Raw genomic sequence first — 13455 nt, forward strand, 5'->3', positions numbered from 1 at the left:
TATTTCCCTAAGAAATTCTTAAACCAATCGTACGGATCTGGAGACAAAAGTACGGTCCGTTTGCCATGTGCGTTCGGTATAATCCTTTTCAAAAGTTTGCAACGCTGCATAGCGAAGGAGGAAATTGGGTAACTCCAGTTGTCCATAACGTAATCCCGTTCCTCTCACTGTTCATTGGTGGAGCCGTCTCGCGTCACTACTTGCGCAAAAACTTGTTCTCGTTCGCCTGGTCTACAGTTAGCTGGTATAGGGTTTAGGGATTTTGATATTTCGGGATAATTTTTTTTCCCCAAACTCGGTTATTTTTCGCAAAAAAATATTTCAGCACATTTGTCTGCCAATGTACCTAAAATTATACATTTATTGCGCTTTTAGCCTAGTATTTTAAATTGTAGGTCACATGGCCTAAGGCTATTCCTGATAGTTCTAATGGTGGATTTTTTTAGGGAAGTTATATTCCATTATTTCTCGCGCGACAAATGCCGATGTTACGGCACCCTTGTGTCGGTAGTTGCACGTTCAATCGCCGCCAAAATCGCACCACTTCGCTCGGTAACGCAAAACGTTTCTCGATGTGACGGAAGGTGCGCACTAGATCATCATATAATCTCGTTATTATGATCTGTAATGAAAAGCGTTCAGATAGGTGACAAATCCACTTTCACGTGGTTTCATGTAGCCTTCGGGATTATACCGTGCAACTGGACATGTTCTAAAAATAATTTGCCTCAACTTATTACAATAACAGAGTTTTTCGGTGCACACCCTGTATATATGAAGTACTGTCTCAGCCTGCCTCCACGGCCTTTCTCCTTTCTCTCTGCACGTTGACCCGTGAGCTCTCAGGAGACAAAGAAGAAACAAGAAGCCTTTATAAAGGGGCAAATTAAGCCGTCGGTGGATGGAGCCGGCCATAATGAGGGGCCATTTGTTAGTCTGGGTCCGAGGGGTCAATCTGATGGAATGCAACCGTCGTGTGCCAGGTCAACGGGCTGACAGCTTTATTAACTCTTCGCAGCCTCCAAGCATCGGTCCATTTGTCCTCATCTGACGCCGTTCGGTGCAATGGCAACTCACATCCATAACTAACTAACTCTCCAGCCTTCTTAAACCCAAAGGTTTATGGCTGCAGTAACACAAGCCTTCCATCTGTCCCTATCCTGGGCAAGATCAATCCAATCTTTTCTATCTTTACCGATTTCGTTTAGGTCCATCTCAACGTTATCCCTCCATCTTCGTCTTGGCCTTCCTACAGGTCTCTTACCATCAGGTTTCCCAACAACAATCCTGTAAACTCTTTTTTCCTCTCCCATTCGTGCCACATGGTCTGAGAATCGGTCTTCTTGATTTAATTATTCTAATAGTATCTGGACATGAATACAAATTATGTACTTCTAAATTATGTAACCTTCTCCTATATCCTCACCCTTGAAAGTCCAAATATTTTTCTAAGGATTTTATTTTCACTCTTAATTTATGTTCCTCTTTTCCAAGTTTCGCATCCATATTACAGGCAAAATTACTGTTTTGTATATTTTAACTTTTAGTTACATATTACTTATACGACGTCCACAGCTGCGCGGATTTTTCCATCTGTGCTTAAGCCGCCCATACACAGACGTGAAAATAAAAAAAACGTCCAAGTCATTAAATTTTCAACGCGACGGAGATGCGGGTGTTATGCATTGGATCCAGTTTCGTATGAACTTTTACACTGGTGAACAGTGGCGTCGATTTACTCTGGTGTGTACGCTTCAGTTCCACCGATCACGGAATAGAGCAAAAATAATTTTGCTTTCTAGGCTATTCGCCGGAAGTTAATGCCATGCGTGCAGGTATGCATGACTTCTTGCGTTCCTTGGGTGACAACAGTGGCCAACGAAAAGTTTAATGACTTAATTTACGAAAGTAAACAATTGTGAGAGACAGAATCAGAATCGGGAACCAGGAAACTGTTACAATTACAGAGGAATTACAAAACATTAACCAATTTTCCCTTATTATAAATGTGCATAAAATAATAACAAAACCTTGTGGTGATTTGAATAGATGCATTTCGAAATTCATTCAAAACACACATATATACCCATCCTGATGGCGATACTCTTATCGATTCCCACCTATAGCAATATCGATGCTTAAAAATTGTGACAAAAGTTGTTCAATACCTACGAGTATACTGATTAATACTATTGAGTAAGAATTCCACTACAACTACATACATTAATTTACCAGAGCTTTGCTTTACAATATTCAAAAAATTACAACAAACTACAAAAAATACTCGTTATGTAAGCACAAAATAGAATTTTTATAACATAATATTGGCCCAAAATCAAAAGAAAACATCGTACTTTGCATAACTTCCAGGATAAAGACTCCGCGAAAGTATTACGCGACATATTTGCGGGTCCCGTGAACGATCAAAACAACGAAAACGTATCGGCTGGCATCGGTAAATAAACTCCAGCAGATACGTTGCCATCGGTATAGGCTCAGCCCAATTGAGAATTTAAAAAAGATGTTTTAAAGAACTTTTTAATGTAGAAAATACCAGCTTACTCCGAATTTATGAAAAAATACCTGTAAATTGAAAAAAAAAAGGCCAACCTTACTCGTATTCTCCAGAGGGTTCTACTGGTTCTACATAAGCAAATCTTTGTCCCTGAACCCCGTACAGAGGGCCTCATCCAGCTACTAACAGTCACTAAAACTAATTGCTAAGAACTCTAAAACTGGTCCTCCTAACCTAACCATATGCATTATTAGAACTAAGCGGAATTGTTAGACTGGGTACTGTATTTTACACCACGTCTCGCCGAAAAGTTCGTACAATAATACACCACCATGAGGATTAGCGAACGTTAATACGTTTGTTTAATTGATTACGTGGATTATGAGGACAACGTGTGCTTAAACACATCGTGATGGGGCATCTCCCATTTCCTATTGGAGGAAGGAACCCCGATCCGTATCCAACCCCCAGACCCTCCCCCGTATTATTTTGTTTGTCTGGCGGCTCACCCTCCAGGGCTTCGGCCGCGGGAGGCTGGAGTGGCGCCAGTCCCGGTCGCCATGGCAACGGAGAGAAAGAAAATTCCGACGCTCCGACAACACATGGGGAAACAAAGCTGCTCATCTTTCCCTCGCGTTCTCGGTTCTCGTGTGGTCTCGAAAGGATTGCTTCTCCATCATTTAGTCCTGAAACATTATCTTTTGTAATTAGCTTACGTACACAACATCAAAAACATTATACAAATGGGACGCTACTGAACATAATACAGAGTGATTCAAAGTTCCTTAACACCACCCCCCAATAAAATGTAAAGGAGTTAGGCTGGATACAATTGGTCATGATAGAAACAGGTTAGGCCTAGGGGGAACATATTGGTTGGTGTGTTCAAAGCGCCATATTGAATTCAATTCAAAATTCTAAATGGGAAGGGGCGATGTGAAATATCAAATCAGGATACAATTTCACGACAAATGTAATGGTGAAGGTTTTTTCAACCTATCTCTAATCAGGAAAAAGTTATGACTGGACGATTGTAACAAATGTCTCATTTTCCAGGTGTGAGAAAACAGTGCCAGAATGCTCATAATTCGAATTCATCTTTAATGGTACATGTTTTGTTAATTCGAATTTTGGACAATTCAAATTCTTTCGTGTCTCCTTGGAGTTCGAATTAAAGAAAAAGTACACTGTATTACTGCAGCGCCACGATACATATTTGCCTTAGGGAAAGATGCGAACTACATGCTTCAAATCGACTTAATACGACACTAGAGCCACTAATCCCAGTGGTACCTATATGCTGTTGGACCAGCAGGCAGTTTTTCCTCCACTTAGAACAAAAATAAATTATGTTTTTATTATGCATTTCGGGGACATTTTTCGGCTTATTTATCGTCGTCTTGTATTTTTTGTTTACTTAACTTCCGATGTTCCATCCCGGTCTTATCATTCACTGGCTTGGGACTGTTGGGACTAGAGCCTCTCCCGAAATTTTGAGAAATTAGAAATTTTCAAACGAAATCAGTTTAGAACTCGGGAAAACCGAAACTGGTAAATGCAAACCCCCTTTAAATTATTTTTTACTTTGAACATGATGATTACGAAATATTTTAATCGTTTATTCCCTCCCCCCTTGAACTCAGCTTTGTAATACCTACGTTTACAATTCTAGTCGGATCTGAAAAAAATACTGCGCACGCTAGTGCTTTCGTGCATTTTAGGAGCATTTGCTTCTTGTAAAAGTCTACAACGGAAATACCATATTCACTTTGGCTCAAGTGCAGAGAGAGAGAGAAATTAGATTGACTTGGTTTATTTTACTTAGCTACTACGCATATTTTTGAAAATTTCGAAGATGAGGATGAGTGATGATATGACACTCGGCAAAGAACACCCATGCCCAGGCCGGGATTCGAACCCGCTACAATGGTCGACAGCGTGAATGTGTTAGTGAGAGCATCTCGAACGTCCAATCACTGCCGTTGAGGTAATTTACACATAGCACTTACCCCTTACGGCCGTGGTTCCCACAGTGTGCGTCCTGGGGCTCCGCGGCTGGCTTACAGGGTTGGGTGGCCAATCATACGTCCAGTTTTGACCGGGGCAGTCTCGTTTCAGATGCGTGTCCCGGTCGTCCCGTTCCATATTATTAAAAAGCCACTATTTGTCCCGTTTTATAAAAGTCTAGGAGTTATATTGAAAATCAAGTCTAAATGTAAGAGACATTTCATGCTAAAAAAAAAAAAAAAAGATGTTTTTGGTACCCTTGACCCTCTGTACCCATAGAGAAAGTGAAATATCTTGCATGGTTTATGAACGTTTTCAGTTGAATTTAGCTCTCGAAGTGAAGTAAAGTGCGTCTGTTACGTTAGCATGTTACTTTACTCGAAGGCTTCACGCAAGTGAATATAGCATCCAAAACGACTTTCCACAACAGCAGCTATAACTTTACGTAGTTAGGGTAGGATTGTTAGGTTTGGTACAGATAGTTATTTTCGGCGTGTTTTTCGCTATTTTAGTATACATACAAACGGTTTTTACTAACAGAAAGCGGCGAAAATACTTCGAAATTGCAGGTTTTAACTTACACGTGCCATTCTTTGGTATCAAATATCTCCGTTATTTATGCTTTGCTAACGCTGGAACCACTTTTACATTACATAACACATTGAAATCTGTCGATTACAAAAAAATCGACGTAATTGTCGAGGGGGGTACAGTGGGTAAACGGTCCCGAGGTTTTGTATGTGTTTCGTTATTTGTAGAGCAGTGAATAGGCCTAAGCATGCCGATTCTTTACGGAATTGAAAATTCAATTTAAAATTCCTGCGTCGTGACACAAACACAAAAGATAAATCTAGAGTTGTGTGGCTGATATGTGGGGAAGGTTTTCGTGGATATTTATGAACGACTGATGAAGTATAAAGCTTCTCTCAAGAAGACTGGATCTTCTGTTGAATACTTCTGGTTGATCAGGAAGGACAAGAAACTCTATGTAAGTCACACCGAGATCATAATGGTTAATACCTTTTCAAAATGGGAGATCATATTTCGTTTATTGTTTATGATGTATCATTTATGTTATCCATCCTTTAATACATAACAATAAGTTAATAATAACAATAATTATAGTTTAGGCTTAACCAGTTTTTCTTTTCAGGAAATTAAGGGCGGAGGAGGGGGTAAACTGATCATCTTGGGATGTCCCGTTTTCTGGTTAAAAAAAATATGGTCACCCTATAACAGGGGCGCCGAGAAATGTTACAATATTTTCAGTGAAATTCAATCAATGATTGTTCCAAATATGTGCTTATTTAGTGCTATTTACACATAAAATCTTTCTGAATTTAAAATGTATGTTTATTTTTTAACTTAAGAAGCAACCTAATGACACTAACCGAGCGTTGCAACTATTAGATAGGCCTACATCCTGACTTGGCCGCGGCGGAAAATTTTTGAAACATCATGGGCGCCATGAAACGAAAGAGTTTGGGCCTTACGGTCTTTCACATGCTCCACGCCATGGTTGGTAGGCTCGCGTAGTCAAATGGAGCCTTTCTGGCAAATAATCTCGCTCTTAACTCTTTCTTCTCCATCCCGACAAAGTTAAAGAAGTTTCTTCACGACGACTGAACTGAAAAATCAGACTTTCTCGAAGACAAACCGCAACAACTGCTGCAACAGATTCGGCGTCTTTGCTCGGGGGCAAAAGATCGAACAGGACGAGGTGTAAACAGGACAAGAATCGATGTGCGGGTAACACCGTGTTCACCGTGCAGGGGGAGGGAGGGAATTTGAAGTTCCCCACATGCTTTTGCCAAGGGGTGCTGATCTGAGAACATCCCAATCGACAGGCTATTGTACCTGCGGGAGGGGGTAAATATTTAACAGGCTTATATATTCAAGGCGAAGACAGCTGCTTTACATCCCTTGCCAAAATATGAAAAAAGGGTGGGGGAGAACGTAGGGGGGAGAAGAACTCAACACAAAAGGGAAGAATATAAATGGGAGAGAGGGCAAGAAGCGACTTCCTCTAAGGAGATCGAGAGAAGCATCCATCAAGTCAAATTCCCACACATCTCCCTCGGGACTTCGGTCTGCCCCATCCTACAGGATCTCTCGCCCTCACCCCACCAGTCGCCAAGGATGCCCAAGGTTATCGCATGCACGCTCCAGTAAGCTTTTGTCGCGGAGTCAATTCGCATTACACACACACACTAACGTGGGGCGACCACCACTCAATTTAACTTTGAGCTCGTTTTGCAATGTTGAAACAAGATTTGGAGCTCGTTAGGAATTTCAACTTTTCGGAGAGAGATTCACATCCATGGTGCAGCAGCATCGGGTTCGAGTACCGTACAAAGAGCTGTTCTAGTGATGGACCGTGTGGCGGAACGCATTACTATCGGTAGAAAAGGGGAGAAATCGAGTGCGCGGAGCAAAGCCGTACAAACTGCTGCTACCTGCATCAGTACCTGCTGATATCCTCTCAGGCGTTCTAGTCGAGCCCTAACTACTTGCGCAGATGACTTGTTTACGTTCGTTTGCTCCACACACTCCTGAGACTGTGTGTGTGTGTGTGTTAGACGTGTTCATTAGTCCATGAATGCGAAAAAACGCAGCAGAAAAATTCAAATCGCACAAAATGCATGCATCAGATAGCTATACTTTTGGCCTGGATAAACGCGATCACATCCTTCCCATCTTAAACAGATATAATATTTTAACAATGGCCAACAGGAGGCTACTGCACTATCTATCTTTCATTCATGATCTGCAAAGTGAACGTAAACCCGCGTACTTATTTGAAAAATTATGTAATCGCAACACAATTCACAGACACGGGACACGTCGTCACAACGAACTTGACATTCCTCACCATTCGACTACGCTATATACCTCATCCTTTTCTATATCTGCCCCGAAAGCATGGAATGCACTACCAACGAATGTTAAATCCATAAAACTCAATAAGAGTTTCAAAATTAAATTGAAAGAAATGCTTCTACAGGAACAGCTGCAGAACAGTAGCACATACTAGAAGTGAACTGGCACTCAACAAACGACAAAACACTCATATTCTATAACTGTAACTATTGGAATTTTATTAATATCTTCAAATTATTATTATTATTTACTTAAATGCAACCTTATGTTAACATTCACATTTATATTTTTTCTTTTCATATTTGTATCTTTTAAATCTTTTCTTGTTCTTTCACATTTATATTATCTTATGACTAATATTACTGAAATGAGAATATTCATAATTGTAGGTAATGTGAATTTTTTAATTTCTCTTTAGTGTAATCAATCTTTCCATCTGTACTCATATATTATCATATTATATTATATATACTTATATTTTCTTATGTAGCTCATGACAAGGGTTAGGTGGCAGAGGAGCCTACGGCTGAACCCCGCCCGCTAAATAAAGGAATTATTATTATTATTATTATTATTTATTATTATCTCAAAATACAACCATATTGAGATGTTCGTGTTCGTATAATACACAGAGCTCCTTCTTGAGTTATTTTGTCTAAAATACAAGTAAATTTCATGTTTCTAAGTCCAGTGGTTTGGTCAGTTATCTATTATTTTGGGTCTCCAGTTGAATTTTCGACAAGGAAGCAATGAAAGCATCTTGCGCATGCGCGAGAGAATTGAATCAAGTGTTAAAAGGAGTTATCCCAGCTACGTCAGGTGGAGGATGCGCATAGACATGCGCTGTAAAGCCTGCGCATGCGCGAAAAAACAAAAGCGGGGTCGTGGGAGGAGTCTTCCCTGCTACGTCATGTGGAGGAAGCGCAGGAACATGCGCCGTAGGCCTGAACGGAAACCATCTAGACAATACTGCTACGAATGATGTGGCAATATGCATAGATACTCTGCAATAAACCAAGAACACATGACACGTTTATATTCATACTCAACACAGACAGAACACAAAGTAAATGTTTCTGAGCAATGTCTATGTAGTACCTTTAGCCTACACACACAACGAGGCTCAGAACACCTCGTTCCCTTGTCACAAACGTGCTAGCGACCAGAGACAAAGGCGTAGCGACGCGTGTAATTTGTATTCTCAACACAATGCATACATTTCGACTCGCTCATGAATTTAAATTAATAACCCGTCTCCACTTCGCAAATTCTCTTGCAAATAGCCTCGCCTAGGTGCTAGGCTGAAACCGTCGAGAGATTGGGGATATAGAAAGGCAAGTTTCCAGGGTGCGTTTGGCAGGGGAGGGGGAAACTGGCTGTCATCTCTCCAGGGTAAGGGGAAGAGAGCAGCGAAATATGGAAGTTTCCTTCAACCACGCACTTCATACTAATTCGCAGGACAGCCGTACCTTCACAGAATGAAGAAGACGGGACCACGTGACCAGCTGCGAAGATTAATGCAGGGTTAAAAATGGACCGACAGGAGGGTTGGATGGAAGGAAATATTGCTGGGGTGTGTTGTCTGCTCAGATTGCTGCAAGCAACCCTTAGGCTGGGATTATTACTCGCCATCTAATATTTAACACGTTTGCAATGCAACTTTATAATTTGTATAATTTTGTTTCTACTCCAGTTTTAAAAATTCCAACTGTAATCAACCAAATTCATCACACATCATGATAATGTGAATATCAAATACATTTCTACATGAAGATGTGGCCCACGAAAATGTTTGACAGCTGTGCATTTGACTACCAGCACCCAGCAGTGGCTTACACAAGGGGGGGGGGGAGTTAGCGGGGGTGTCAACCCAGCTCGTTTGGCCCAGTACTTCTAAAATAATAGAGAGAAAAGGACGTCAAAGGAAGGAAAAGATGGCCAAAAAAAGACTACAAAAAAGTATACGTAACCCTCCCCTTTCGAAAATCTTTGGCACGCCACTGAACACCAGAAATTCTGGAGTCCTGTGGCCCTTGCTAACCCTCTAAAATCCGAGTTTCTTTTACACAACTATTAGTGAAATTTTTAGATGTGTTATTTGTTACGTCAATTTTACAAAAATACCTTTGTCATTTGGTTAAGAAAATATCAGTTTTGTAGAAAGAAAAAAAAATTACCGTTCTAACATATCCTGTTATCCTTCTTGGTTTGGTAGATTGTTATTCAAATAACATTGCTTGCGTAGTACACTATAAATTTCAATTATCAGTACAAATATAGTTTATACTACAGTGTGGGTCAGCTGACTATTGTGTTTGAAGACTGCTCAGTCAATAAAGGGAAAAAAACCGCTTATAAATTTGGCTACAACTTCTGTTCCAAACATTTTCCTTTCCCTTAAGGTATTCAAAAGTTACATAGCACACATGTTCGGATTTTCTTGAAAGTGAACAATGAATTTTTTTCTGTGCTATATGGATGCGAAACGTCTTATAATTTCGTCAAAATGTCTATTCCTCTCGTTTTTAGACAAATAAATTGCTTTTTCTTTATAACGTAAATGTGTATATTCTTGACACGTTTCAGACCAGGGCAAAATTATCATACTAAACTTCTTCTCGGTTAGTGGTGCCATCGTACGGTAACGTCACGAACCATCTTTTCAGTTGAAGTTCAGGCTGTGTGTGCTGAAACCTTCCATACTCACTCGCCTCAATTAGTACTCTGGCAGTTTCTTTCTTTATGCAGCATATTTGCAAAAGATACAATTCAACATACAAGTGTTTCCATATACGCTGTATAAAACACAACTTATTAATAACTTCGTTGATCCTGTACAGCAGAAGTTATCTCTTGATGTAATTTTGTTATTTTTTATGTCTTGAGTTTGAGTTCCTGTTTTCAGCCCACTTTATGCACAGAAAGACTAATTGAGACTGGACCTACAGTTTTAAGTGAGATCCGAACCGCTATGTGCCTCCACCGGGAATCGAACCAGGCACTCCTTCATTACAAGGCTACGACGATACCAATGCTTCATGGGGGAGCCATTTTCTTTTTACGTCGAGAATAGTAACTCTGAAATTTCCAACGAATATGTATACTCCGTCCCAGGTAACTGTGGAGCAAGCAAACGAAAACAAGTCTCTGCGCAAGTAGTGACGCGAGACGGCTCCACCAATGAACACGTGAGAGGACCGGGATTGCGTGGAGAGGGGGAAAGCGAGTGAAGCCTTCCCATCAGCGTCTACTGCTTTTCTCTGGCCAATAGATTTCCCTCGCTTCTCTGACGCTGTGCACGGCCTTGCTCCACAGTTAGTTGGGACAGGGTATAGGTCTTTAAAGCGTGAAATACGGTATGTCCTGTTCAGTGGTGTCAACTTATATAGGTCCGTGGGGCTCGAGCCCATCCAATAATTTGCCTTTTGTTATATTTTATCTTAGAAATAAAGTACTCGTGCGTAAGAAAACAAAATGTTTAATAATTTTAAACTAAAAAAAATACATAAAATTTTAAAATTCTCACAATTTCTGACCGAGTGGTATCAAATTATATTTGATAATAATAATTTGTTACATCTCCAATATGATACTTTTAAGTGTCCTATGTAATTTACAACATCCGTGGTAACATCGTTATTAGGAAAGTAAGGGAAGACAAGGGCTTATAACCAAGATGAGGATAGAAAGGTTTTAAAAACTCTAAAAATAGACATATCTTGTTACCGTGGCTCCTCCCACCCTAGGTCCCCAATCTGAAATTGTTCAGTGGTGCATCACCTATTTCCTGTTTCATTTTTGGACCCTTTCACTGAATTATACTGTATGTGTGTATACATGCATATATAGTGTGTTTCGAAAATATTATCTGGGTTTCATAGTCGTTTAATTTCCCTTAGGAGGTAGGGTGAATGGACAAAGCTCTTATGGGAGTAAACAACAAGTCTACATAGTGCGCCTTATAAAATGTGTTCAATGTGAGCACCTTTCGTGACACGGCACACATCCATCCGGTAGTTCAATGCTTCTCCACGCTTTCGTTCGAAACTTTGGACGTCCAGAACTTATCCAGTTGTTTGAAACTTATTAAACCATCGACGAATGTTGTTGTCGGATGGAGGATCACTTCCAAATCATTCAAAAGCTCGCTGAACTGACACAGAAGAACCACACCTTGTAAATTCAATGACTCAATAAAACTTCTGCTCGGGAGTCGCCATCTTGTAATACACCTACGCCACTGTGACTGATGGGAAACAAATTATAAGCGCTCAGTGTAGCAAACTTCCACAGCCGTTCTTATCGTACATGTACAATTAAACATTCACCCTCCTCTGTTGCAATATACCAACTACATGAAACCCCGATAATCAGTGGTTCATAACTAAATATCGTAGATATCGATATTGCCTGAAAGTCGTGTTTACGACCGCAAATTGTTCAGTATTCACTAAACAACATACTGGTATAATTGTCATATCACCTCGTTATTTTGAAACTCTTTTTAGTAAAAATATTAACAATACTCATAATTATATACTTAGTATATAGTAATGAGTCATGTGTTTTGCTGTCTCCGGTCATACCCCCCCACCCCCAAAGTTGATGGTCTAGAACATTTCAAATGTGTATTTAAAGTTAAGTTCATGTGGCACAATTCAGAGTAAACTTTACAAGAGAAGCAAAATAATACATTAGATCCTATTAAGCAAAATTATTTGAGGGGCTCTGCTCCCACATAATTAACATTGGGGGAGGGGGCTCGAGCCCCCCCAAGCCCCATGGAGTCTGCGCCTATGGTATATATGAATTATTATATAAACTACACTACATTTATGTACTACATAAATAAAAACACATTATATACAACATGTGTGAGTGAGCTCCGAAGTCAAGCTTTCACTCTCATGGCTCGTAGGTGACATAAAAGGATGAAGAAATCGAAAGAAATACCCGAAATAGCTGTTGATCATTTTGAACAGCCCAGTGGAACAGGATGGATTGCAAACATTCGATCCAAGGGTCTTGGATGAGAATCACAGAGACCGGAAGTTGGGCTTCAAGATGAAGACATCAATAACAGGATCTCCGGAACTCCTTGGATCTGCTCGCGGATCAGGGTGTCGAATTTCTCACAGGATCTGGATCCCCAACGGAAATCCGATCGCATTACTACAACTGTCAAAGCACGTGCTGGATTCTTCAACTATAATGCTGGGTCAAGCAGACTTCTGCCAAGTTTAGGGGTGCACCAATGCCCTTATGCAACTGTCTGTGTCTGTCTGTCCATATTATGTGTGGACAGTCCAAGTCTCGTAAACCCTCTCGCATTATCTACTGCCAGCTGGCCTTACAGGGTTGTAAGGGGTGAGACTTTCCGAAGACACCCAAATGTCAACTTCCTTTCCACCTAGTACACCGTGGACTGCATTTTGCAGACTAGCGAGGCTCTGGCGTCTGGACTCAAGGGCCAGTATAATCCTCTGTGTCGTGTCTGGCCATTTGTGTTTGTTGATTGATTGATTGATGTGGTTTATTTTACTTCGCTTTTCTGCCACTTTTGGCTAATCGCGAAGATGATGACTGACGATAAGATGATTGAAGGAACACAAAGAATACCTATGCCCAGGTCGGGATTTGAACTCGGGACCCCTGACGTCCTAGTGCAATGTGCTAACCACTCAGCCACGGAGATCGGCTACATTTGTGTTTGCGATCCTGGCTTCATCCATTTCATCTTATCACCATTCATCATCATCTTCGCAAGTAGCCAAGAAGGCAGAAACGCAAAGTAAAACAAATCATTCATTCTTCTTACAAGACTAAGCCCCGCGACAGGTTAAGTTTGCAGAAACATTTCACACATGTAGACCCAACCGTGCGCGCAGAATATAGTTCCGCTGAAATGCTGCCGATTTTCTCGCTGCCTGTGACATGAAAAGATCGACGGTTGAGGCAAGATTAGCACGGGAGATGCTGAGCGCCGTTCTCGCGTGCATTAATACATAAAACTTGCTGCAAACTTAACTTGTCGCGAGGCTTAGAATTCTACC

The sequence above is a fragment of the Lepisma saccharinum genome, chromosome 5 (assembly GCF_977018435.1).
Source record: "Lepisma saccharinum chromosome 5, izLepSacc3.1, whole genome shotgun sequence".
Taxonomy (NCBI): Eukaryota; Metazoa; Arthropoda; class Insecta; order Zygentoma; family Lepismatidae; genus Lepisma; species Lepisma saccharinum.